Genomic DNA, 27,793 nt, shown 5'->3' with positions numbered 1-27,793 from the left:
AGCCTCTTGAAATATTTATATCTACATGATTGGAGAGACTTGAAAAAAATAATTTCTAACATTTACACCAACAAGACTTGAAAGACATAAGATATGGCTATGTTTGAATACTATATAACATGGTTCGCTATAAAAGTCTAGTAGAGTAAAGACTATTAGAAATGCGCCTTGAATATACCTTTGGAGATTTGTTTCAATTGGTAGCGATGTATTTGAAGAAAAATCGTTGAAAGTTTAGTAGCCTTGATTCTAACCGTGTTGATTTTGTTTAGAAGAAAAACTAATTTGAAATATCCCTTTTCAATTCTGGCTTTAGAAGAATTGCATTGCTTTTCAAATCTGCTTTGAACTTCAAAGAACTCAATTAAAATGGTTAGAGTGATTCAAAATAAAATCCTATGAAATAAATTATCAAAGTGCCAAAATTTTATGGCTAATTGTAACGTAATAGTGATTTTTTTATTACCTATGTATCTTGGCTTGCCTAGGTTCCTAAAGGTCTTAAGGAAAATAAAATATCCAATCAATATCGTTAGTATTATACACATATAAAGAAAAATATAACAGATTCAGATTATCTAATAATGAGGAAGGAAAAGGAACACGACTAGGTAATTTAGGCCTGAAGAAGGTTAGGCCCAGCGAACAGCAGACAAGCAGCAGCGGCTCCCGTGACTTCAGACTCGAAGGCTGGAACTTGAGGCCTGAATTCTTTAAAACTCAACAGGGCCAGTTCAGTTACATGGTCAAGAGAAAAAGGTAAAAATTATTTACGAAGCCCAACAAAATATTTAAATACAGATAAGATCAAACACAAGGCTCAAATGAGACTATAACAAATATTTGTGGTCAAGAATGCAAATGAAATTGTCTGAAATAAAATAAAGTAAGGAAAATTACAGTGAAGCCTTTTCTTCATTAGACACTAACCCTAAAGAGATTGGCAAATATCAATGATTAAGAGCTTAAGGTGAAATTACATTTATAGTCAAGATACCCTTTGAGTCCCTGGCACTTCAAAGTTTACACGGGTCTCAACCCAAACACCAATGTGTAGTTCATTGTTAAGAACCACTAATATGTAGAAGAATGTCCATAGAAAAAAATTACATGTACAATTAAGGAAAAAGATTAGTAGAAGATTATTTCAATCGTTCAAACCATTAAGTCACGCAACTTAAGAAGTAAAAGAGGTACATAGTTCAAATCTACAGAGGTCCTCAAACTTAACAATCAAGGCTTAAGTTAATCGGGGTGCATGCACAGGTCAAGTTTTAAGCTCTAATAGGTGTATGGGTTAATAGTGTCATATAGGATCTTTAAAGAGCATCAACATGACTATTTAAGTAAACAAATTAGTTTCAACTCTAATGGATGATGACTTTCTCCTTAAAAAAGTCATGATATCATCAGAAGTCTCTCTCAAATCCACAAATGAATCATAGTTGACTTATGCAAACTTAGCAAGGTTCAATCTTCATTATGTGATAGGGCAATGTGAGAACATATGCATGAGTATGAAAGATAAGCATATGTCTGTTTGATAACAGGAATGAGTATAGAAATACAAGAGCAGACAATCAAACACATCCAAGAAATGTCCCTAATGAGTGTAAGACTACAACATGATAGAGCACAGGGTCAGGCCAACAAAATTCAGTATAAAAGTTCAGAGCAAAGAAGGTTTCACATGGAATAAGCAGGGTACTAGTAGCAAGATAACTAGCCCAGTTACACAGGTGAATGCATCAGCCCAAGCATGGTGAAGTTTAACTTGGTATGGTCAGTTAAGGGGGTGATATATATGTACAATATCTATAACTCTTAACCAAATTCTATTTCTTAATCAGGTCCCTGAAGAAAATTCTAAACATGCTTGGTCTATGTCAACAGTAGCAGTCTGACTTCATATTAACTATAAAAATTCATTAGAACTTAAACCAGTCTCATTTCAGGACATATTTACTATTAGGTGAGGCTTCACATATATGATCACATAACCAAAGAAATGGATAGGATCACCTTTACAGTGATCTCTTAAGAGGTCTCAGAATTACAGAAGAACATTGGAATAGAGAAAAGGATATATATATATATATATATATATATATATATATATATATATATATATATATATACACACACAATTTGGTATTTCTTGAGGTTTGCAAGATTATTTTCAAAGGCCCCAGATGTTCCAACAACTAAGCTAGTGAATCCACCACAGAAGTAAAAGTCACAAAATCATGTGAGTTTTACATGTTAAGGTAAGCATGGTTTCAATAGCAGATTAATCCAGTCTAAGAAAACAATTAAGTGGGTATAACATAGATTTATGAGGAAAATACATGCTAACAAATGATATAGAATTGCTTAGCTTCAATAGACAATATAGCACAAATGTAGAAGACATCAACCCTCGACAGGATATCAAGAGATGTTTAAAGAATACTGCTTGATCAAGCTAACTAAATATGGTATTACAGTTAACAAACACATTCAGAAACATCAGAAGATTCCTAAACAATGAACAAAGCTCAGAAAAGTATATATCATTCTCTAATAACAACTATTTATCCAGTTAAGTCATGAAGTTCATTAACATAGATTAACCAGCCTTACTAACACAAATTATAAGGAGATGATTAACTCAATCAATAATGATAAAAAGTAAGAACGGAACCTAATAATCAATGACAAACTACTAACATGCATCATGGATGAAAATAACCAACAAAAGAAAATATGATATAGCACAAAACAATATGAATGATCAAAAGAAAGGGAAGGCCGGTGTACACTGACCTTCTACGGAGTAGCAAACCAAACAAAAACTTCTTGTTTAACCGTTAAGAATTCTAACTCAAGCTCGAACAATGGACTAACTCGGTGCCAGAGAAGGAAAAGAAAATCAGTGAGAAGTTTAGGGATTTTATTCTCTTAAGCTTTCTATTTTTTTTCTATTCTGTTTTAGGTGTTAGGTAGTGTTAGGTGTAAGCATTGAAGTCTCCTATTTATAATGGCCATTGAAGACTTAGGGTTTAACAAAAATTCAAATCGATAGTGGAGAGTGAAGGAGAGATTGATGATGCTAGCAAAATGAGTGAAAATCAAAAGATCATAACAGAAAATCATAGGAGTTTTACCTGAGTGGAAGACAGTCATTGCAGGTGAGAAAACCATCGGACAAAGACCGATAATCCAGAGGTCAGTGTATTTGACCTCTGATTTCAAATAAACATAATGAGATGCTCATGCATGCTCTGATTTTGTTGCAGCACAAGAGGATCTTGAAGACTTGAAGTTTCATCTTTAAGTCTAAGTCAGAAAATGTGAGATTTTGAATTCATATGATGAAACAAGGAGACATCGGTGAGATTCGCGGAGTTAGAAGGCACAAAGGATGATTTGAAGTCATGATTTACAACCTTGCATGATTTGGTGCAAGGTTTCTGTGATTGATGGGGTATGGGGTTTGATAGAATAGAGAGAGGAAGGGGAAAGGGGGAGACCGAGTCTGGAAGACGAATGATTAGGGTTTGAGGGGATTGAGTTGGTCTCTAGGGGTTTAAACGGGTTGAAGAGATCTGGGCCGTTAGATCTTTTGACTAACAATCCTGATAAATCGAAGATTAAATAATTAAAATGGTGCAATATGACAAACATTGGATTGTTGAATTTGGACGGTTAAGATTGAATCTGATGGAATATTTAAATTAAAGGGAAAAACAGGGATAAACACGGGCCGCTAATATGAGAGATGGACGACCAAGATTGATTGTTTTTCTTTTGTGAGTGGTGTGGCAGATGATGTGGCAAGTTTTGATTGGTGTAGGGGGAGGGATGCGGATCGCCAAAGTGGATTGGAGTGGTTCATTTGGACTGGATCAGATTCGTTTGGGCTTGGGTATTGGGTTAAAAATAATTCAAAGAATAGCAATTTTGTATTTAATTGCATAATTGTAAAACCCTACTTGTGAAATTTCACTGGGCTTCTTCTTCTTGTTGTTGTTGTTGTAATTGTAAATTTTGCCATTTGGTCTTTATCCCTTTAAAGATTAATTTCGTTAAACTTAAATAATTCCAAAAAGATGCAGTAGAAATTATAATAACTAAATACACTACAAATTGCTATAATTAATTAATTAGCTACCAAATATCTTATTTTCCTATTTACTACACTAATTCCTAATTCATTTTAAAGTTATAGGCTATGTTGCCAAAAATTGAGGAATAGCTTATTAAACTAATTATATTCCTATGTGACGAATATGAAAATTATTTAAATAGTTTTAAAAGTTATAAAATTGTATATATAATGTTTTTATAGTTATATAATGACTAAATTACTAATTAACATTATTAACTACTTAAAATAGGCATTATTAATTAGAAAATATCTTTAACATGTATTGAAAATTAATTAGTGCATAAATAAATAAAATTTTAAAACGAAGGTCAAAATTGGTCGTCAATAGTATCTAACATGCTATCCTATCCTCTGTTGTTATTTGACAATTTGGATGTGAAGATGGATTTCCTTATGTTGGGTTAATATCTCATGTGTGTGGATTTGTCGGTAGCATATCAGATTGATGTAAAAAGAAAGTTGTCATCATGTATTGATATATTGGTTTATTGTAAAATTCTCACGAACTCATTATTTGTCAATTAATACATAATTGGGCCATTGTTATGCATCGACACCGAATGGTTATGGTTGAGCATTTGAGCATACACTATTTAGTGCAAGTCTTTTGTTGTGCAGGGTTGATACAAGTTGTAATTTCATTATCTGTGTAACTGGAAAAACTGGTTTATTATCCTTATCTCGGTTGTGCACTCTAACTTTTTTACATCTGTTATTCTGTGACTGCTTCCTTGGATTCTTCTCTGTGTTATATATGCTATTGAGTTTCACAGGTTATGTGAGTATCTTTTGGACATAAAAACATCGGCACTACTTCTCTGAGAATAGATGAAAATACTTACTGAGTACCTGTGGTCGGTTGTATTCATGCTACACTTTTGCACCTTGCGTGCAGAGCTTAGAGTTGCGTAGCTATGGAAAATGAAACCTTGCATTGAAGACGTGTCAGCTTTCCAGATTGAAGTTACCTCTTGTTTGTGGTAGTTTAGGACTTTATTTATATTTATGTAAGCTTCAAGCAGATGTTGTAATTATTCTTCACTTTAGTTTTGTTAATATAAATCTTAGTGGCTCATGACATGTACTACTTCTCCTTGGGATAGTTGTATTAAATTCTTTGCGGTTTTTATTATTAATATTAATGATTCCTCACTATAGTTGTAACTTATATTTTTTGGCTTACCTAGTGAGTCGGGTTAGTGTCGTCACAACTTGGTGGGATTTTGGGTCGTGACAAAGCAAAGGCCGCAGATGCGGCACTTTTGGTCGCAGATGCGATGGACCTGACATATGCTATATATTTGAGGGTTTTGATGCATTTTTCGTTATTTTGAGTTTTAGAACTCGATAAAAGGCGATTTTGGAGGATATTTTCACTGTTATTTTTTGGGTAAGTAATTTCTACTAAGATTTGGTTATATAACCTATTTTCTCATGGATTTACATATTTAACATGGAATTTTGAGATGAAATTTTGAGTTTTGCCTACACTATAAGAGAGTGTATTTTGAGAATGCAAGTAATGATTTAGACTCGGGTTTTGAATCTAATCACATATTTAGACTCAGCAGGTTATGGGTCATCAAATTTTGTATTGGTACGAATTTCGAGCATGTGTGACCCGATTGACTTTGATTGACTTTTTGGAAAATCATTAGAGATAGAAATTTTATGGATTGGGATCGCTTCCTATAGCATTGTTTGACTTCCTTGATTGACGATTGGATTGGATTTGCGTGATTGGAGGGCTAGAGCGAGGTTTTTATACATTTTGAGGTTGAAGGCTAGCCCAGATAGGGTAAGTATCTTGTCTAATCTTGTTGAGAGAATAACCCATAGGACATGACCTTATTTGTCTACTTGGAATGTGTGAAAAGCGACGTATATGCGAGGTGACGAGCATATATGCGGATGCTATTCATATTGTGCTTTGTTTTGAATATAGGTGTAGTAGTCTTTAGGCTACATCATGCCTTGTTTTTAATATTGTGCTTCCTGCTATCATGCTTTATATGTTTAAATGACTACGTTAACTTATCGAATCAAGCTAGATATCATGTGTATTCTTAATTTCCTGTTTTAGTCATGATACTCGTTTCTGTATGGCATACCCGCCTAATCGGAGCTGTAATTGTACACTCCGAACATGCATACACCTTAGCATGCTATTTTCCTCAGTCCATGACTATGTGATATGATATTTGTTGATTGTATACATGTATCCTTGGCATGTACGTGCAATGTCTGGATAAGGATCCATCCTCTGGGTCGTTGTCACGCCCCGGCCTCGGGGAGCGTGACCGGCGCTCAACCGAGATTCCCTGGTTAAGCAAGCCTGCTGGATGCCTTCTACCCAACCTTGCCCATTAACAACATAAGAATAAGTACAAGTAATAGACATGAGAAGAGTCAAGGGTTCCACAATCTTTTAAATTACTAAAGGATATTCATTAATAATTTCCAAAATATTACAAGTTTATAGATATGATGAAAAGCATGTTTGCCCAAATACCAATACTTATCAGTATAATTCCCAACATCAAACACCACCCACAACCTGTCTACGGAGCCTCTAAATACAACATAAAAGTAGTATGGAAGTGACGGCAACAAGGCCCCGTCTATACCTCAAAACATAAAGTAAAGCGTCAAATGACATGACGCCCGGAATAGAGTAGGGCTCACCAAAATTGTTTAATAGAGAGTAACTGCTAACGAGGGTCAAAACCACCTACTGACGAACCACCTGCATCCATTGAAGATGCAGTACTCCCGACAAAAGGGACGTTAGTATATATGGAATAGTACTAGTATGTAAAGCTAAATGCCAACTTTCAAAATAGAATGCCAGTATAAGAAAGGGAAAACCACAGAAACAAAAAATCACAATCAACAATATCCAAATGCCCAGTTAAAACATACCAATTTTCAAAATACGAAAATAATATATATTATTTGTTGGGAGATCATTAGCACCGATATACCACCGTATTTTTCGTACGGAGTCCAATCACGCCCGATCGGCTAGGCCATCTCCCTACGGATAATGTAGTTTGACATGTGGTGCGAAAGAAAGGTGTTACCAAGAGTAGTACCACCTTGTGCGCAACATGGCGTTCGTTCTCTACCCGATCGACTAGGCCACCTTCCCACATATACCGTGTAGGTTGACATTCCAATTCACAACTAATATCAACTTCATCCCAATTAAGGGAAGTAACCAAAATCCACCCCTACACTGGCACATATAGTTTCAGGCATGGGCCTTATGACCCACCCTTCCTCGGTTTACTAGTGATACTTCCAAAACTATTTTTGGTTTGCACACAAGGGAAACAAAAGAACAAATATATTTTATATTCACCTTATTACCTTTCACACTATATATAGCCTCATTAGTAACTTCAAGCATTCACAACATCATTATAATTTCATTGTCTCTCTTGGACATACTTATGATTCTTCATCCTAAGGCACAGTGGCCGTATCTTATATTCCACACTTTTATTTCCTTATTTTGAAGGACTAACAACATAAATATCAACATATAGAATATTTCAAAAATCACAACTTTAAGTTCATTAGTAATGAAGACTTTAAACATAATGGATTTCTTTCCAAAAAATGAAGTAAAATGGCTGGCAATCGAAGAACAAATTAAAATCATAAACGAGTAACACATCATTTAATCTTGAAATACTTTTTCCCATAAAGGAAAATACACAATTTCAACTCAAGAATATATATATATAAGAGCTAAAGACACATTGAAAATACTTACAAAGCATAGCATTAGTTAAAACAACTGTATTTAGGCACAAGTATGACCCTCATTATTAGCACGATGGCCACCGTCTCCATCTCCAACCCCCCCCTCCCCCCCCCCTTATTTCACTTTCAAGCATCCTTATAGAGTACCAACAACAAGGCATTTCTACTCAAGTCTTCAAATACACATTTGAGCCACTAACCAAATTAAGAGTCTTAGGTACATGTGATTTCTTACACAATTCGACATGCTAGTTTTCATTAGAATCACGTTTTCAAATCATAACATATTAACACATAGCCCATACTTAATCACCTTCTCAAATAGTTACTCAACCTACAAGAACGTTTGGAATACAATTTGAACGCATATATCATTTGACACAAGACTTACTCGGAATAATCAATTTATAATGAGCAACACGGGACTTGCAAGACCATTGTGGAGTTTAGCCAACATACCTTGTTTGAGCTTTCCTTAAGTTACTAGAACGTCCCAACACTTCGAGAAATAACAATCTATAAGAAGATAGCAAATATCGGATAATAATTAGAGGGATTCACATGGTGTAACTCTCTTATGAATTTTGTCAAATACCTAGTATGCAAAATAGACTTTAAAGCTTTACAATGGTAACCGCTTCCTCCCTCAACAAATTTAAACAAGAACTACCCAAAATGGTTCATTAACCCCACATATTACAACCTATTGTCACATGCATGGCCTATTTCCAACTCCATAACTTAATTAAACCCATAACAATTGCATAAAAATTTTAGGACAAGGTCTTACCCGAGTAGATGATGGTCTAGTGAATGATTCCCTTGAATCTTCAAGATTGGGGCAGGGATTGATGATCAATACACTTGGGGCTCCTTCCTCTCTCTCTAAAGCACTCCCCTCTCTCTAAAATATGTGTTTAACCCGGCCAAAATAATCCCAAAGTCATTTTTATATGTAATGGGGTCGGGTTATAAAATAAAAAAATGGACCCTCCGAATTCAGGTCTGCGGTTGCAGAATAGACCGCATAACGGATATGCAGTCCAAATAGTGGACCGCGAAACTGATACCCAAAAACTGGAATGGTCTGGACAGGTCTATGACAAGTCTGCAGTCCGCAGACCACTTATGCGGCTGTAGAATGGACCGCAGAACGACCTTCAAAATTCAACAAACTCCCTGCTCAACTCTGTGATGCTTATGCGGCCCACAAAATAGTTCTGCGATCGCGAAACAGATCGTAGAATTGCCCTCTTCTGCCAAATTTTCCATCAACTCCTCACTGCATTCTTCAAGCCAAAAAGTCTGTACTGTGGCGAGCTTGCGAGCCGCGAAGAATTTCTACAATCCTCAAACACATAAGCCTACCTCAGTACTACAAAATATGAATCCCTTGGTAAAATTTTACGGGGCCTTACAGTCGTCCTCTCATATTTCTCCTTGATGATGTACACGCGGATTATGGAAATCTATCTAGTGGTCGGATTTTGTGCATCTTATCTATATGCAAACTCATTAGATATATACATGATTTTCATTGTATATTTTCTCTATACGCTAGTTCTGAAATATATACATGTCATTATTTAAATTATTTTGCATGTTGTTAGGTTTACTTAGTCTTAGAGATTAGGTGCCTTCACGACATCCTACGGAGAAAATTTGGGATTGTAACACTTATTCATGCATATCTTCTCTATATGCAATTGTTGTTGGTTTAGTAATACTTCATACCTATCTTCTCTATATGCAAGGTGTTGATGGTATTTGTTATTTCATTCATATCTTCTCTATATGAAATTGTCGACAAGTTAGTTGATATCAAATGCGTATCTTCTCTATATGCTGATATGTTAGTTGGTTAGAATGCTTGTGCATATCTTCTCTATGTGCACAGATGGCCTTATCCATATTTCATGCTTAGATTTTGATATTGTTGTTGGGCATATGTATATGTTATTGAGCTGTACAGGTTATGTAAAGTGAGTATCTTTGACTTGAATCATCATCACTACTTCACCGAAATTAATCAAGATAGTTACTGAGTACATGGAGTCTGTTGTACTCATACTACGCTTCTGCACCTTGCATGTATATATTGGAGCTGAGTTGCTATGGATGACGAAGACTAGCATTGAAGATGTACTTGCATTCACGATATAAGCTACTACTTGTTCTTGGTAATTTAGGATTTGTACTTATGGTTATGTATATTCAAACATATGTTGTATTTATTCTTCGTATCAGCTTTGTAAATCTAAATCTTCGTGATTCATGACTTGTACTACCAATTCTTGGGAACTTGTATGGAATTTAGCTACTTTACTCATTGATTATTGATGATACTAGGAAATTTGCCGCGCTCTGCGCGTTTGCGAAAAACGCCATTAAATATAAAAGAAATATTTATTTTTAAATTTTAGTATGAAACAGATGATTTTTTCAATTATGTGAATAATAAAATTAATTCTACATATTGATAAGATAACAATATAAAAATTTCTGTAGAATTAGAGCTTAAATGCAATAAATACTTGATTTTTGTTCTTTTTTGCTTTCATTAGATAGTGAAAATAATCTTGCATAAGTTCTCTTCAATTCAAGTAAAGGAAAATGAAATGAAAAATATAAAACCAAAAGTAAGGGGAAAAAAGAGTTTCTATTCCGTTTCCTTTTTTATTTTTTTACTTCTTTATTCTTTCTCTATCTATTCCTTGGTTTCTCTCAATTTTGAACCCCAATTACAGACGTTCATTTCTCCTTTGCGATTACGTTTTAGGGTTTATTTATATTTCAATATTATCGTTACTCGTGTTATAAATAGAGAAAAGTAACCCTCTAAGAGAATTTGTAACACATCTCCTTCAGCATCTTCCTAAAAGAAACTAATGACGAATCAAAAATATCGGCCCCAAATCCATTACAAATTGTATGAATCTCTCATATAATTTCCACTCTTATTTTTTCCTTTCTTTTTTTTTTTTTTTTGTGTTTTCCTTTTCCTTTCCTCCTCCTCCTCCTCCTCCTCCTCCTCCTCCTCCTCCTCCTCCTCCTCCTCCTTCTTCTTCTTCTTTCATTTCTTAATTACTTCTTCTCCATTCAATTTACAATAAGAATGCCTATTTAGCTTTTCTTTTTACTTCTCTAACTTCCAATCACCTTCCCATAGTCAGCGACCCGTTCACTCTAAAATCACTCATTTCATCTTCAAAACCATCAAAAGTCTACTAAGATTTCCCAAAATTGCAAAAATTCAGTTCATTTATTTTGGATGCTAAGTTTCTCCTATAAATTTAATATACACATGATCATCTTCAGAAAGTAGAGATAATAGCTTCAACGGAAATTTTAAGTTTCGGTCTTATTGAAAATCTTTTTGACAATTAGAATAGTTTTCATTGAAAGTATGTAAACTAATTTTCTGGTAAAGCTTATCCTCAAATATCTGCAACTAACTATTATATATATAGTAGAGGAAATAAGAAGTATAAATTGTTCCAAAAAGACATTAGAAACTGTAATATCTTGACAGACCTGCTTTCACATCAAGAAAATTCATACATATTAGAGATCAAAATAGGAAGGTGTACTTCCAGGTCCCAAAATAAAATAAAATAGAAGAGAACAACATCAATAGAAAAACATGATTATCAGCTAAAAACACCATATGAATGAATCACCAAAAGGTAAAAATAGGGAAAATAAAATTACTCCGACAAAACAGAGAAATAAAAGAGGACAAATAGTGTTTGAAAACAATTATTATCAGGTAAAACACATCAATGAATTACCCAAAACAATTAGGTAAAAATTAATGACATCGAATACAATATTCTAAGCCAATAAATTGAAAAAAGATATAGAAAGAAGGAAAAACGTTTCCAAAGCGATTGACATGGTATAAGAATACATTGAATTTGTCTCTCCGAACAACTTGTCTCCTTCCTATCATATTACTATGAATAATAATGAGAAAGCAACAGGGAGAGATTTCTATCGTTTAAAGAGAAAAAAAAAAGCAAGAGGGAGAATTCTAAAGCTTTGCCTGATATAAGTCCTTCATTTGAGTATACGCAGTTTTTGCTCATTACTGCTTCTAATGAATCTCAATATTGTTTCTCCTCCTATTGTATGAGGTTTGTCCATATACATATATACATTGCCTTGTTTATGGAAGGAGCAGTTGGAGGAGCAATTTTATAATGGAGTTTCGGCTAAAATGAAGGATTGACAATTAGGAAGATGAATGAAATACAACCAATTTGTAGAAGAGAACCGTCACTATACACCTTTTCATTGTTCATAACGTTTCGGCTATTATTTGCATGACAACGTTTCAGGTATAGTTATGTGTAATTGATTGTTAGAGTCGGTTACAAAATACATAATTATAGAAAAGAGAGAAAGAGCCAAAGAATAAGGGATTAAAAAGCAAAAAAAGGAGAGTGAAGATAAATAGATTCATTGGCCAAAGTGAGGTGTCAAGTGAACACTCTTTGGCCCTCTTTTATATATATATAGATTCTTGGGAACTTGTATGGAATTTAGCTACTTTACTCATTGATTATTGGTGATATTTCATTCTAGTTGTGTTTTTGGTTGTTTGGATTACCTAGCAGGTTGGGTTAGGTGTCATCACGATTTGGTAGAATTTTGGCTCAAGACACTCGTACAACTACAAATCTACTACCCAGCTCTGCCGGTACCAACACCTAGAGTTACATAGAATGTGTAGAAGTGTAGTATGAGTATAACTAACCCAATATGCTCCGTAAGTAGAAAGGTTAATCTCGACGAAGGAGTGGCGAGATTGGTTAACCGATACTTGCTATCATAACCTGAACAGTTATAAATAAATACAACACAAGAATATATCAAAGAAAGTGTATAAGATGATTAGATGTATAATTAATAGAGATAATAACAGGCTTTAAGATAAGAAATGATCAAAAGCTCATACTAGTACACTGAATCAGCATATAAAGATGATATGCATCACAAAGCATTATTACAAATGCCTACTATGTGAGTCAGTAATCGCTATGCATAAGTAAGACTCACTTTCATCAACCGACACTCCCCAAGTGTCCAGCAAATCTGCGCACTCAAGGCCTAAGGTACAATGGGTGATCACCTGACCGCGGAGGGACAAATCCAAAAATAGTATAACTATGGCTAAATTAGGTAGGATATGATGTAAAAACTAACCATTTCGATGATAAAGGCACAATAAGGCTAAACATGGTTTCGAGCATGATTAAGATAGGCTATGTAGTCATACAAGAGAAGTAACAAGTCATAAATAGCATATGATGTCAATCTAAAGCATAAAACATCCTAAAATCTACCCCCGAGCATGAATATCCCACGGCACTCGCATATGCGTTTGCCACCACATATATACGACGCCCGTAATACATTACAATTAATCAAACAAGGTCAATTCTTATGTTTAATTCCCTAAAGCTAAGTCTAGGCGAGATACTTACCTTATACAATCCAATTCAACCTTCCGATTGCTTTAGAAATCTCGTCTAACTGGCTCAAATCTAACTTACAATACTTAACGGGGTCAAACAAAGTCATACAAACTAATTCCAAATGATAAAGTTTAAATCTTTAATCAATTTTCAAAAGAGTCAGGAAAAGTCAATCGTGGCTCACGTGGTCAAAACCCAAGTCTAGGACTCGATCCCACTGACACATTATCCCATGAGTCCAAATATATATTTAGTTTTTAAATCCAAGTCCAAATCGATGTCCGAAACCTCAAAATACACTCTCTTAAATTATAGACAAAAGTCCCTCCACTCCCCCCCCCAAATTACACTTTAAAATCTTATATTTTAGTTGTGGAGATCCATGGGGAATCAATATAAATGATCAAAATCAAGTAGAAATTACTTACTCTCAAGAATGCAGTAAAATCCCTTTTCAAAATCTCCATCTCTCGTTCTGTAAAACTCAAAAATAGTGAAATGAGCAAAACACTGAAATTTGGATGAAATATACCCCTGCCAGCAAAATGATCTTCGCGATCGTGGTTACTACCCACGCGATTGCAATTCATTTCTAGGCAAACCTTCGGTTGAAGTCCAACCCCACGCGTTCACAATGCACAAGACTGCCCGGACTAGACCTTCCTCCACGCGATCACGTCTGTCCTCACGTGATCGCGATTGTAAGCATGTAATTTGTGCTTCACTTTAAAAATGGTTCCTATAGTGATTTAACTTAGTATTTTAGTTGTTTGTTATTTTAGTAGGAAATTTAAGAATTTTTATTTTTTTTGTTTTGCATATTTAATTGCACTTTTTAGCTGCATTTTTAATCACATAAAAATTACAAAATATTAGTGCATCTTAGTTAGATAATAGCATAATTAGATGATTAATTGGATTATTAGTTAATTATGTTGTCAATTATTCATGTGATAAGTTAAGTAGGCTATTAATGCAAAATGGGTTTATTTAAAATCAATGCAAAGTAGCTATATGCTTTAAAAGAAAAGAAAATGAATTGAGGGCCATTTTGATTCAGAAGTCAGACCGAAAAGACCAGAGCCATTAGCCCAGGCCCAGTACACTGGCCACATTTGACCTCTGACCCAGCTCGACCGCTCCTCTAAACCAGAGTTGAATTGACGTAGTTTCAAGTTGAAACTGCGTCGTTTTGGCTCAATTTTGTTTTTAATAAAAGTAAAATCCAAAGATTGAATTTTTAATTTAAACCTAAATCCTCCAATTTTTCTCTTCCCCTCCATAGTGGTCGGAAATCGTCTCAGCCAACAACCGCCTTCTAACCACCATCCGCCACCGATCAAAAATCGTCTCTGCCAAGGAGTGACGGCCAAATAACCTCAAACCACCATAGTTCTTCTCCCTTCTTACTCCTCTACCTTGATCTGCTAAGATCGAGCCTCAATACCTCCCTTTTCCTCACCAAATCGTACTCCAAAGATCAAAACCTTAGCTCCCTGTCCCCTTTTCAGATTTGACCTAGCCAAAGTTTGTATGACTTTGAAACTTACACCACTCGATAGATCTCATTGAGATCTATTGATTGGTGTTTGTCTTGAGTCATTTCACGATGGCCGGTTTTAGTCAACTCGCCGTTGACCGATCAAAACTACCTAAAACCATATTTTTCAAATCTTTGCCTAGCAAGAGCCATTGTCGCATTCATCACTTGTTAGGTCTTGAAATCTAGGCCAATGACCACGCGAAAATGATATTTTTCGACCAGATATCAGTTCCTTGCAATCAGACCACTGCTTAGAGCCTTCTTCCCCCTTTTCTCGGCTATTCAAAGCCTTTGTCATGTCTTTCACTAGTTCATATCCTAAAAGGGAACCAGTAAAGACCCGGCACGACCCAAAACCCCACCAATGATTGTGATTATGCCTAACTTGCTTGCTAGGAAATCCAACACTCCACAATAATATTAGAATCCAATTATTATGTATTTAATAGAGTCAAGATGTAATAATAATGTGGAATAAGTCTCAAATCAATATCATAAGTAAATAATTAAAGACATGGTCTAAACACGACCATAATTGTCTAACAAATGCCCAAAACATGGTGTAACTATATCATTAGCATCTAATAAGAGTAAATAGTCTCAACAAAATAATAACATTTGTCCGGAAATAAAATACATAGAAAGAGATAGATAAGTAGGGAAAAGAAACTCCATATGATGCGGATCATATAAGGTAAAGCAGCTCACCACGAAGCCTTCAACAAATACCCTTACTCAGCCAGATGGGTACCACTAGTAACTGCCTCAAAACCTGCACAAAAGTGTGCAGAAGTGTAGTATGAGTACAAAACTATGGTATCTAGCCTCGAAGAAGCAGTGGCGAGGGGTCGATACTAACACATACTAATAGTTCAATGAACAAGTGAAGAAATAAATGGAACATGTGATACGGCATGATATCATCAATCAAGTCCAAAATTGGAAAACACGGTAAATCTGAAACTTACTCATGCTTTTCAAACAAAGAGATAGAATACAATATCAATTATCTCAATTCTTTTGATAATCGTGATATGAGTCAATCAAAATTCTTATATACTTAAGAGCTACTGCATGAGTCCAGGCTACCAATCCATGCTCATGATCCAATACCAAAACCTCTCTGCACAAATCCATATATCCGACAATAGCCAAGTGCCTAAACTAGCCCAATCAGGGTGCCTATGGTCACAGGGCTCAAAGTAATATGGGTAATCACCGACTCCGGAGGGACGAATACCTATCTAAGCACAGTTGCATCATGTAACTCGATCCACCAATAATAATATCGCAACATGCAACCCAATCCTGTCATATTACTATTGCAGTGTGCAATCCGATCAAACCATAATACTATTGCGACATGAAACCCGATCAAATAACAATACCATCAATAATAAATATCTGCTCACAATGTCCTTGGTTCCAAGATTCTCAACTTTTCACAATATCTAACTCTCCAACTTATGCACATGTGTATCAAATAATATAATAAAGAAGCACCGGGCATAACAATAAAAAAAGCTCAAATGTCTATAAGATGGTTTTGGCTAATCATGTAATTCAATGTATCACAATGGCTCAGTACGCTATCTCAACATACATAAGTATAATTATATTACTAACATGAGCAATTTAAGCCACATAACTACCGAATCATAAAGCAAGTAAGACAAGTGTATGACTACGGATTAACAATAAAGCTCAACATGGCAAAATAATCTTTTATGCCCAATTTAACAAGTCATAACCATAAGAATGCTTCTAATCCATAATTATGGGTCATCACGTAGTCATAGAATTAATGAAACATGGATAATAAATTCACATATCCCAAACAAGACATAATCAAAAGCCAAACTCTACCGGATATAGCCATAACCTAGCTACGCATATACGCTCGTCACCTCGCGTATATGTGGCTTCTAAATCAAGTAACAAGTCGCAAATAGATCACTTATGGGGAGAATTTCCTCTAACAAGGATAGACAAAAGACTTACTTCTTCCCGGCAAGTACCAAACGACTCGAATAGTCAAATATTACTCAAATGAGTCAATACAAGCTTTAGGTATTTATTTCTTATCAAAAGATTCAATATTCGACCCAAATCAAAAAGTCAACAAAAAGTCAACCTTGGGCCTCGGGCCTGAAATCCAAAATTGATTATAGATATTGTTTCTCACGATTCAATTATATGATTAGATTCAAAATCGTATTCTAATTTCCTGTTCAAAATCCCCAAAATCACTCTTTTAAGTTCATTACTAAAACCCCAATTTATACACTTTAAATCCTTATTTTAGGGGCTAGATATCCATGTATATTTTTGAAATATAATTACACAAATGAGTAAAAATTACTTACCCTTGTGAAATATTGCCCCTCTCCAAGTCTAGGGTTCAAAATATGAGAGAAGAAGAAAAAACCCTAAAATTCACAACTTAAATATTCTGCTAGTGATACCTTTTGTGGACATGACCTTAGCTCTGTGTCGCGAAGCACAAATATCTTGCACCTAAAATTCCTTCACCACGAATGCGACATGACCCCTGCAAATGTGATGACCAACTAACCAACCCAACGCAAATGTGAGCAACCCTTCACAAATTCGAAGGCCAAGACCCTCCAGTTGGCTTCTTTCTCATCGCGAACGCAATGCACCTACCCCAACTATATGTCATGCCCCGACCTCGGGGAGTGCGACCGATTCTCAATCGAGATAACCCGGCCGAGCAAACCTGCTAGAGTTTCTTCTACCGAACTCACCCATAAATAAAGAGAATATAAACTTCATTAATTAACACTAAGAGGGTTCATAAAAAATACTAATTCGATTACCATTAGTTACTTCATTTATAATGTCTCAAAATACACACACTTTCATATTTTGGAGTGGAAGATGTAACACACATACAACATTACTATCTTGACTTTCTCAATATGAATACAGAACCCACCATGTCTACGGAGCCTCTAATAGATATAAAAGAGTAAAATGATAGTGCCGGCAACAAGGCTCCGGCTATACCTCAAATATAATACACACGGAATAAAAGATACACGAACCTGAATGAAGTGGGGCTCACCAAATCTACGGAGAAGGGGGTGTACTGCTATCAATGATCAATGCCACCTGCTGCGGAACCACATGCATCCATTAAAGATGCAGCACCCTCGGAAAAAGGGACGTCAGTACATAAGGAATAGTAATAGTATGAATGACTAAACACCCTCTCAATAGAACGAATAATAACACAAGGAAGGACAATCATAAAATCAATCGGAGCCTCAAACAATACGAAAACATCAAGTTAAGAGTAAGAAAGATTTCAGGTAAATTTCCATATTTTAGGTTGGGAGATCTTAGCACCGATATATCACCGTGATTTTAGCACGGAGTCCGATCACGGCCCGATCGACTAGGTTGTCTCAGCCAAAGACATCAATCACAATTACAATAAGTATCTCAATCTCAATCATTGTTTCAATCATAATCTCAAGCACAATCATCACCATGTGTGCGGCATGGCATCCGATCATGGCCCGACCGCCTAGGCCGTATCACGACAATGTCATGCGGATTGACATCACCCTTTTCTAGCAATTATCTCATCCTAATAAAGGGGAATATTTCATCACATAAATCTTGTCCCAAATGAGGGGAACAATTACAATCCATTCCTACACCGACATGTGTAGTTTCGGGGTTAGGCCATTTCAACCTACCTTTCCTCGGTGACTAACGATACTCCCAAAGTATTTGTTATTAAAAGGATTGACAACTCATTTCATTATCTTTTATATATCATTCAGTTCATTGGCACCGATGGCCATAACACAATGTCATTCTTGGAACGTTTGACGTATTTCATATTTCATATTCATCTCTTTCACTTTCAACATTACCACGTATCATCAAAATAAGGCATTTCTATTCCAGACTTTATGTCCACATATTGAACAAATAAGAATGTTAAGCACATTGAGATTTCTTACACAATTTGACTTAATAGCTTTCATTTGAATCATTTGAATCACAATTTAAAGATATAACATTTAGATATGTGACCATGCTTCGAGCACATTTTCAAATAGTATATAACATAACAAGAACATTGGAACCTATATTGAACATATATCTTTCGATACAAGGCTTATTTGGAATAATCCACTTATAATGAACAACTCAGGACTTACAAGGATATTGTGGGGATCAATTCTAAAAGAAGAGTTTAGCCAACATACCTTGCTTGAGCTTTCCTTAAGTTACTACAATGTTCCAAAAATCCTATCAATCCCAATCTATTTTGAGACATAACAGAATTGAATACAAATTAGAAAGATATTCATGGTTTCAACTCATTAAATTTTTTATCAAATACTAGGTGTGCAAATTTGACCACAAGGTTCTTCTACAAGATTCCCTTCACTCCATAACTTATTCAATACCAAGAGTTTACTCATATTAGCTCAATTACCTTCCCACCATCCTTATATTTACATGCATGCATAAATAACAACTCTCATACCCAAGAATCACACTCCCAATCTCCCATCTTCTGCCCAAACTCGAAATTAAAGGCTAGGCTTAGAACCTTACCTCTTAAATGAAGACCTTGTGAGTTTTTCATGTGAATTCTCCAAGTCTTGAGCAAGGATTTAGGAACAATTAGCCTAGGGTTTCCTCCTCTCTCTCTCTCTCTCTCTCTCTCGAGAACACTCTCTCTTCTCTCTAAAATATCAGATATTTGCCTTCAAAATGACCCTCTAAGGCCTTATATAAAAATAGGGTCGGATAAGAAAATTTTTAAAAAATGACCCCTGATGCAGATCTGCGGTCGCATATGCGACCGCATAACGCTTTTGCGGTCCACAAAGTAGACCGCATAATGGCCCTCTGGAAATGGGCAATTCTTCCCTACTCTGCGACCGCTCTACGGTCGTATAATGCACCACAGAACTCCCCTCCGAAAAATTTCATGTTGGATCTGCGATGGGTTCTGCGGTTTGCGAAATGATTATGTGGCCGCATAATAGTCCGAAATTTGCCCAGGTTTCTGCCTCAGCCTGCGGCAGTTCAGCGATCGCATAATTGACCGCAGAAATGCTCTGCACTTCTAAAACGTTTCTTCAACTCCCCAACACATTGTTCAACCCAAAAAGTCTGAACTACGGCTTGCAAGCTTGCAGTGAAGAATCTCTACAATCATCCACGCATAAGTCTACCTCGGCATCACGAAACCTCTGGTTATTGGTGAAATTTTTACGGGGCCTTACACTATATGCGAACACGACACCCTATCGCCGAACGCGAAGAACAAAGTACAGCCGGCCAACATCCATCTCCATTGTCGCGAGACATGTTTCGGAATCGCAAAGCACTATAGTACACCAGCAAACCAGCTACTCCAAACTCAACCAAACATTCCAATTTTTTCGAATGCGTCTGAATCACACATAGACATTCCGGATTACTACCAAAATTTGCCCACAAGTTCATATCAACTGTTAGGACCTATCCAAGGTTTCAAAACCACAGTCAAAGCTTATTAGGCCAAAAGTAAACTATCGGTCAGACTTAAGAACTCTCTAATTCTTCAAATTGCCTACTTTCGGCAAATAAAAGTCAAAATCTTCTACGAACATTAAAAAGAAATTTGAACATACTCCCAAGTCCAAAATCACCATACTAACCTATTGAAACCATCAAATCCCGATTCTGAGGTAGCTTAGTCAGAAGTCAAACCTTGGTCAACTCGTACAACTTAAAACTTGCATGATAAGAATATGTCTTCCAAACGATTCCCAAACCTCTGGAATATCCAAAACAACCACACATAAGTCTACCCCGGCCTCCCAGGTGGCTTCTTCGATGTGTTGGTTTCACCATAACACTTTCACGTTGGCAATCTCTTTATTCCTCAAATTTTGAACTTGCCTATCAAGAATTGCAACTGGAATTTCTTCATAAGTCAATTCTTCATTAACCTCAATGGTATCAACTGGAACAATAAGCGACGGATCTCCAACCACCTTCTTCAACATGGATACATGAAACACCGGATGCACTAAAGACATCTCTGGAGGTAGTTCAAGCCTGTACGCCACCTGGCCAATCCTCAGAATGATTCTGTATGGTCTGACATACCTCAAACTAAATTTTCCTTTTTATCAAACCGCATTACGCCCTTCATGGGGGAAACCTTTAAGAATACCCAATCATCCTCTTTAAACTCCATGTCCCTGCGACGCACATCCGAATAGGACTTTTAATGACTATGCGCAATTTTTAACCGTTCTGTAATGATCTTAACCTTCTTCATAGCCTGATACACGTGGTCCGACCCTATCAATTCTGCTTCCCCAATCTCGAATCACCCAATGGGAGATCTACATCTCCTACCATATAAAGCTCGAACGGTGCTATCTAAATGCTAGCGTGATAACTATTGTTGTAGGCAAATTTTATGAGCGGCAAATGATCATCCCAGCTACCCGTAAAGTCAAGATTACAAGCATGCAACATATCCTTAAGTGTCTGCATAGTCTGCTCTACCTGCCCGTCAGTCTGCTGGTGAAAGGATGTACTAAGTTTCACTTGAGTACCCAAACCTTGCTGAAATTTCTTGCAAAAATTAGCTATAAATTGTGCCCCCCGATCTGAGATAATAGAAACTGGAGTGCCATGCAACCTGACTATTTCCTTGATGTATAACTGAGCAAACTATTCCGCTGTGTCGGTAGCCTTAATAGGTAAGAAGGGTGCTGATTTTGTGAGTCGATCCACAATCACCCAAATCGAGTCGAACTTGTTAGGAGTGTGAGATAGTACTACCACAAAGTCCATATTGATCATCTCCCACTTCCATATCGGAATTTCTATGTTCTGGGCCAACCCACCAGGCCTTTGGTGTTGGGCCTTCACTTGCTGACAATTTGGACATCTTTCCATTAAGTCCGCTACATTCCTCTTCATATCATTCCACTTGTAGACTTCCTTAAGATCGTGGTACATCTTTGTAGAACCTGGGTGCACGAAATACCTAGAAGTGTGAGCTTCGGTCATGATTCTTTTCCGGAGACCATCCACATTTGGAACACATAACCGCCCTTGGTACCTTAGTGTACCATCATCCATGTTAAGAGAAGAGGCTGTGGTCTTATGTTTATGAATACCCTCCTTCAATTGTACCATCAATGGGTCGTTGTATTGATTTTCTTTGACTTCCATAACAAGCGATGATTTAGCAATATTTTGCACAATCACTCCTCCTTCACTAAAATTTGCAAGAAGAACTCCCAAACTAGCCAACCGATGAACCTCCTTGGCCAACGGCCTTTGATGTGCCTACAAGTTAGCCAAACTACCCATAGATTCCTGTCTAAGAGCATCTACTACAACATTATCCTTCCCGGGATGATACAGAATATGGATGTCGTAATCCTTGAGTAATTCAGACCACCTTCTCTGCCTCAGATTCAACTCCTTCAGTTTGAAAATGTATTGAATGCTCTTATGGTCTGTGAATTTATCCACATGGACCCCATACAGATAATGACGCCAAATTTTCTATGCAAATACCACCGCCGCAAGCTCTAAATCATGATTATTGAATTGCCTAGAAGCATAAGCTATCACCTTGCCATGTTGCATTAATATACACCCAAGTCTGATTCTTGAAGCATCACAATATAACACAAAACCATTTGTACCTTCTGGTAGGGTCACCACTGGTGCCGTAGTCAATCTCAATTTCAACTCCTAAAAGCTCGTTTCACAAGAATCTGACCATTGAAACTTAACCGCCTTCTACGTCAATTTAGTCAACGGAGAAGCAAGGGTAGAGAACCCCTCCATAAACTTCATGTATTACCCCCGCTAGCCCCAAAAAACTGCGAATCCCTGTTGGGGTAGTAGGTCCGGGCCAATTCTTCCCAGCTGCAATCTCCTGAGGATCAACCTCAATTCCTTCTCTGGAGACGACATGACCTAAGAATATGATAGATTTAAGCCAAAAATTCACATTTCGAAAACATCGCATACAACTAGTCCTGATATAAGGTCTGTAGAACTACCCTGAGATAACCGACATGGTCCTCTCGACTTCGCGAATATACAAAGATATCATCAATAAACACTATCACGAATGAGTCAAGTAAAGGCTTGAAGACTCGATTCCTAAGATCTATGAAAGCTACCGAGGCATTTGTTAGCCCAAAAGACATTACCAGAAATTCAAAGTGCCCATACCAGGTTCTGAAAGTTATTTTCGGAATATCCTGCTCCCTGATCTTCAACTGGTGATACCCGGATCTTAAATCGATCTTGGAGAAGTACTTAGCATATTGCAATTGGTCAAACAAGTCATCTATCCTTGGAAGTAGGTACTTATTCTTGATCATGACCTTGTTGAGCTGTCGATAGTCAATATACATTCTCAGTGATCCATCTTTCTTCCTTACAAAAGTACCGGTGCGCCCCAAGGCGACACACTCGGCTGGATGAAACCCTTCTCTAACAAATCCTCCAATTGTTCCTTTAGCTCCTTCAATTCTTCCGGTGCCATTTTGTAGGGTGGAATAGATATAGGATGCATGCATGGCATCACATCAATCCCAAAATCAATCTCCCTGTCTGGTGGGATCCCAGGGAGCTCATCCAGAAAGACATCCGGAAATTCATTCACAACCGGCATACACTCAATTGTAGGTGCCTCAACATCGGAGTCCGTAACTCGGACCAAATGGTAAATACACCCCTTGTTAATCATCTTCGTGGCCTTAAGGTAAGAAATAAACCTACCCTTCGGCACTGCATCATCCCCCTTCCATTCGATCACTGACTCATTCGGAAATTCAAACCTAAAGGTTCTGGTTCGACAGTCAAGCTTGGAAAAACATGAATAAAGCCAATCCATCCCTATTATTATATTAAAATCAACCATCCCCAATTCAATGAGATCGGCCATGGTGTCCCGACCATGCACCGTGACAACACAATCCCTATAAACCTGTGTGGCCATAATAGACTCACCAACCGGAGTAGATACAGAGAATGACTCATGAAGTTGTTACGGTTCTATCCCAAATTCCATAGCAACATAGGGAGTAACATAGGACAAAGTAGAACTGAGATCAATAAGGGCATACACATTAAGAGTTTGAATAGTCAATATACCTGTGAAAACATTTAGAGAAGCCTTTGAACTCTGGCAACCCTACATAGCATAGAAATGATTGGGTCCTCCCGAACTCTGTGTACAACCCTAGTTGAACCACGCCCTGCGGGTGCTGGAGAGCTTCGAGCTGGAGGAGGTGCTACAGATGTAGTAGCTGAAGAACTAGCTGGCCTTGTCGTGCCCCTGCCCGCACCCTGGCGAGATGAACGGCAATCCCTCTAGGGTTGGGGGCCCCCACTTAGGATCATTCATGCTGAAGTGCATCTTTCCACACCTAGGGCATGGGGGCCTCTGCTGCTGCTGGAATCTCCCACCAGGCCGACCCTGCTGGTAGGATCCCCTGTTGCCCTGACCGGGCCTAAAATGACTCCGCTGCTGCTGACTGGAACCTGACGATGATGCATTGATTAAAGACTAAGCAAAAGACTGGGATGGCCCTAATAACCCTCCCCTAAATGTTGACCTACCATCACCACCACCCAAAGAACCTCCAAGATTGCCCGCGGACCGGAACTTGCTGCTACTTTCTCACTCCATCCTATTTTTCAGTTTACGGCTATCTGTGGCTTGAGAAAATGGCACCATCTTCCCATAGTTCATATCAGAATTATAGGCAGCTGTAGCGACCTCATTAATAACCAAGGGGCTAAGGCCCTGCACAAACTGACGCACTTTCGCCTCCATAGTGGGCAGCATGTATAAAGCATACTTGGACAGGCGCGCGAATCTCATATAGTACTCCCACACACTCAGGCTACCTTGCCTTAAGCACTCAAACTTAGCGGCACGGACTGCCTTAGTCTCGGCATGCAAGAAATGATCAACGAAAGCATTGGTGAATTCATTCCACCTCGCCGTAGGGCACCCCACTTCATAGGACTCCTCCCACAATTCAAATGTAAGCATACGCCACCTCTTTTACATTGTAGGAAGCCAACTCCACTGCTTCTGTCTTAGTAGCATGCATAACCCAAAGAGTATTATGCATCTCATCAATAAAGTCCTGGGGATCCTCCTCGGGATTAGTACCCATGAACACTAGAGGATCTAACTAAAGAAACTTGTTCACCCTGGAACTAGTAGATTCCCCAGGCTGACTGGAAGAAGTAGGCGCAACATTTGATCTCTGGGACTGAGAAGCCACTATCTGAGCCAACATCTGTATGGCTCCCCTAAGATCTCCCTCAAAAACATCGGGACCGGAAGCTGGGGCTGGAGGTGGAACTGGAATGTCAGTTGGAGGGACTGTTGCACCCTCAGTAGGTGTAGGGACAGGTGCGTTCTGATCAGTTGTAGTAGAGTTAGGCCGTTTAGGAATTGGGGGAATATCCTCACCCCTCGGTTGCTCACACGCATCATCAAATATAGAATCCACTGCCACTCTTGGGGTGACATTGGCTCCTTGGCCAGTTCTTGCCTTTTTCCTAGGCGGCATGTTCAGAAAGTTAGAGTAAAGCACGAGTTAAAGGAGGAACAATCTTACATTCACCTTTATTGCACGATTGAGAACATCAAAGAAGGGTATTATTTCTAAATACACAAGTAGCCCCCTAATTATGGATGTGAGCAACAACACACCTATAAGAAGGACTCTACTAGACACGTATCCGAGATAACCTATGACACTTTACACCTTAGGCTCTGATACCAACTTTGTCACACCCCGACCTCGGGGAGCGCGACTAGTGCTCAATCGAGATAACCTGGCTGAGCATGCCGTCTAGATTTCCTTCTACCTAACTCACACATAAATAAAGAGAATATAAACGTCATTAATGAACACCAAGAGGGTTTATAAACAATACTAATTCCATCACCATTACTTACTTTATTTATAAAGTCTCAAAATACACACACTTTCATAGTTTGGAGAGGAAGATGTAACACACATACAACATTACTATCTTGACTTTTCCAATACCAATACACAACCCACAACATGTTTGCGGAGCCTCTTATAGATATAAAAGAGTACAATGTTAGTGCCGGCAACAAGGCTCCAACTATACCTCAAACATAATACACACGGAACAAAAGATACACAACCCCGAATGAAGTGGGGCTCACCAAATTTGCTGAGAAGGGGGTGTACAGCTATCAATGATTAATGCCACCTGCTGAAGAACCACCTGCATCCATTAAATATGCAGTGCCCCCGGCAAAAGGGACGCCAGTACGTATGGAATAGTACTAGTATGAATGACTAAACACCCTCTAAATAGAACGAATGATAAGACAAGGAAGGACAATCATAAAATCAATGGGAGCCTCAAACAATACCAAAACATCAAGTTAGGAGTAACAAAAGTTTCAAGTAAATTTCCATATTTTAGGTTGGGAGATGTTAGCACTGATATACCACCGTGATTTTAGCATGGAGTCCGATCACGGCCCGATCGGCTAGGCCGTCTCAGCCAAAGACATCAACCAAAATCACAATTATTATCTCAATCTCAATCATTGTTTCAATCATAATCTCAAGCACAATCACCACCATGTGTGCGGCATGGCGCCCGATCACGGCCCGACCGCCTAGGCCGTCTTACCACGGTGCCATGTGGATCGACATCACCCTTTTCTTGCAATCATCTCATCCCAATAAAGGGGAATATTTCATCACATCAATCTTGTCCCAAATGAGGGGAATAATTACAATCCATTGTTACACCGGCATGTGTAGTTTCGGGGTTAGGCCATTTCAACCTACCCTTCCTCGGTGACTAACGATACTCCCAAAGTGTTTGTATTAAAAGAATTGACAACTCATTTCATTATCTTTTATATATCATTTAGTTCATTGGCACTGTTGGCCGTAACACAATGTCACTCTTGGCACGTTGGTCGTATTTTATATTTCATATTCATCTCTTTCACTTTCAACATTACCACGTATCATCAACAACAAGGCATTTCTATTCCAGACTTTATGTCCACATATTGAACAAATAAGAATGTTAAGCACATTGAGATTTCTTATACAATTTGACTTAATAACTTTCATTTGAATCACAATTTAAAGATATAACATTTAGATATGTGACCCATGCTTCGAGCACATTTTCAAATAGTATATAACATAACAAGAACATTGGAACCCATATTGAACATACATCTTTCGACACAAGGCTTATTCGGAATAATCCATTTATAATGAACAACACAAGACTTACAATGATATTATGGAGTTCAATTCTAAGAGAAAAGTTTAGACAACATACCTTGCTTGAGCTTTCCTTAAGTTACTACAATGTTCTGAAAATCCTAGAAATCCCAATCTATTTTGAGACATAACAGATTTGAACACAAATTAGAAAGATATTCATGGTTTCAGCTCATTTGTGTATTTTATCAAATACTAGGTGTGCAAATTTGACCACAAGGTTCTCCTATAAGATTTTCTTCACTCCATAACCCATTCAATACCAAGTGTTTACTCATATTAGCTCAATTACCTTCCCACCATCCTTATATTTATATTCATGCATAAATAACATCTCTCATACCCAAGGATCACACTCCCAATCTCCCATCTTCTGCCCAAACTTGAAATTGAAGACTGGGTTATAACCTTACATCTTAGATGAAGACCTTGTGAATTTTTCATGTAAATTATCCAAGGATTGAGCAAGGATTTAGGAACAATTAACCTAGGGTTTCCTTCTCTCTCT

The 27,793-nt window shown here is 37.4% G+C and overlaps 1 long non-coding RNA gene across 1 annotated transcript; it reads right to left on the bottom strand.

Annotated features, from left to right (window-relative positions):
* Positions 1-399: 399 nt before the first annotated feature.
* On the bottom strand, positions 400-3,820 carry LOC142167836 (uncharacterized). The gene is made up of 2 exons (XR_012698005.1): positions 3,147-3,820; positions 400-711 (listed from the first exon to the last, which is right to left on the bottom strand). It is a non-coding gene; the product is annotated as an uncharacterized LOC142167836 (long non-coding RNA).
* Positions 3,821-27,793: the final 23,973 nt, after the last annotated feature.

This window comes from Nicotiana tabacum, chromosome 13, assembly GCF_000715075.1.
Source record: "Nicotiana tabacum cultivar K326 chromosome 13, ASM71507v2, whole genome shotgun sequence".
NCBI lineage: Eukaryota > Viridiplantae > Streptophyta > Magnoliopsida > Solanales > Solanaceae > Nicotiana > Nicotiana tabacum.
Note: the sequence above shows the minus strand (reverse complement) of the source record. Positions and strands in the feature narration are given on the sequence as shown.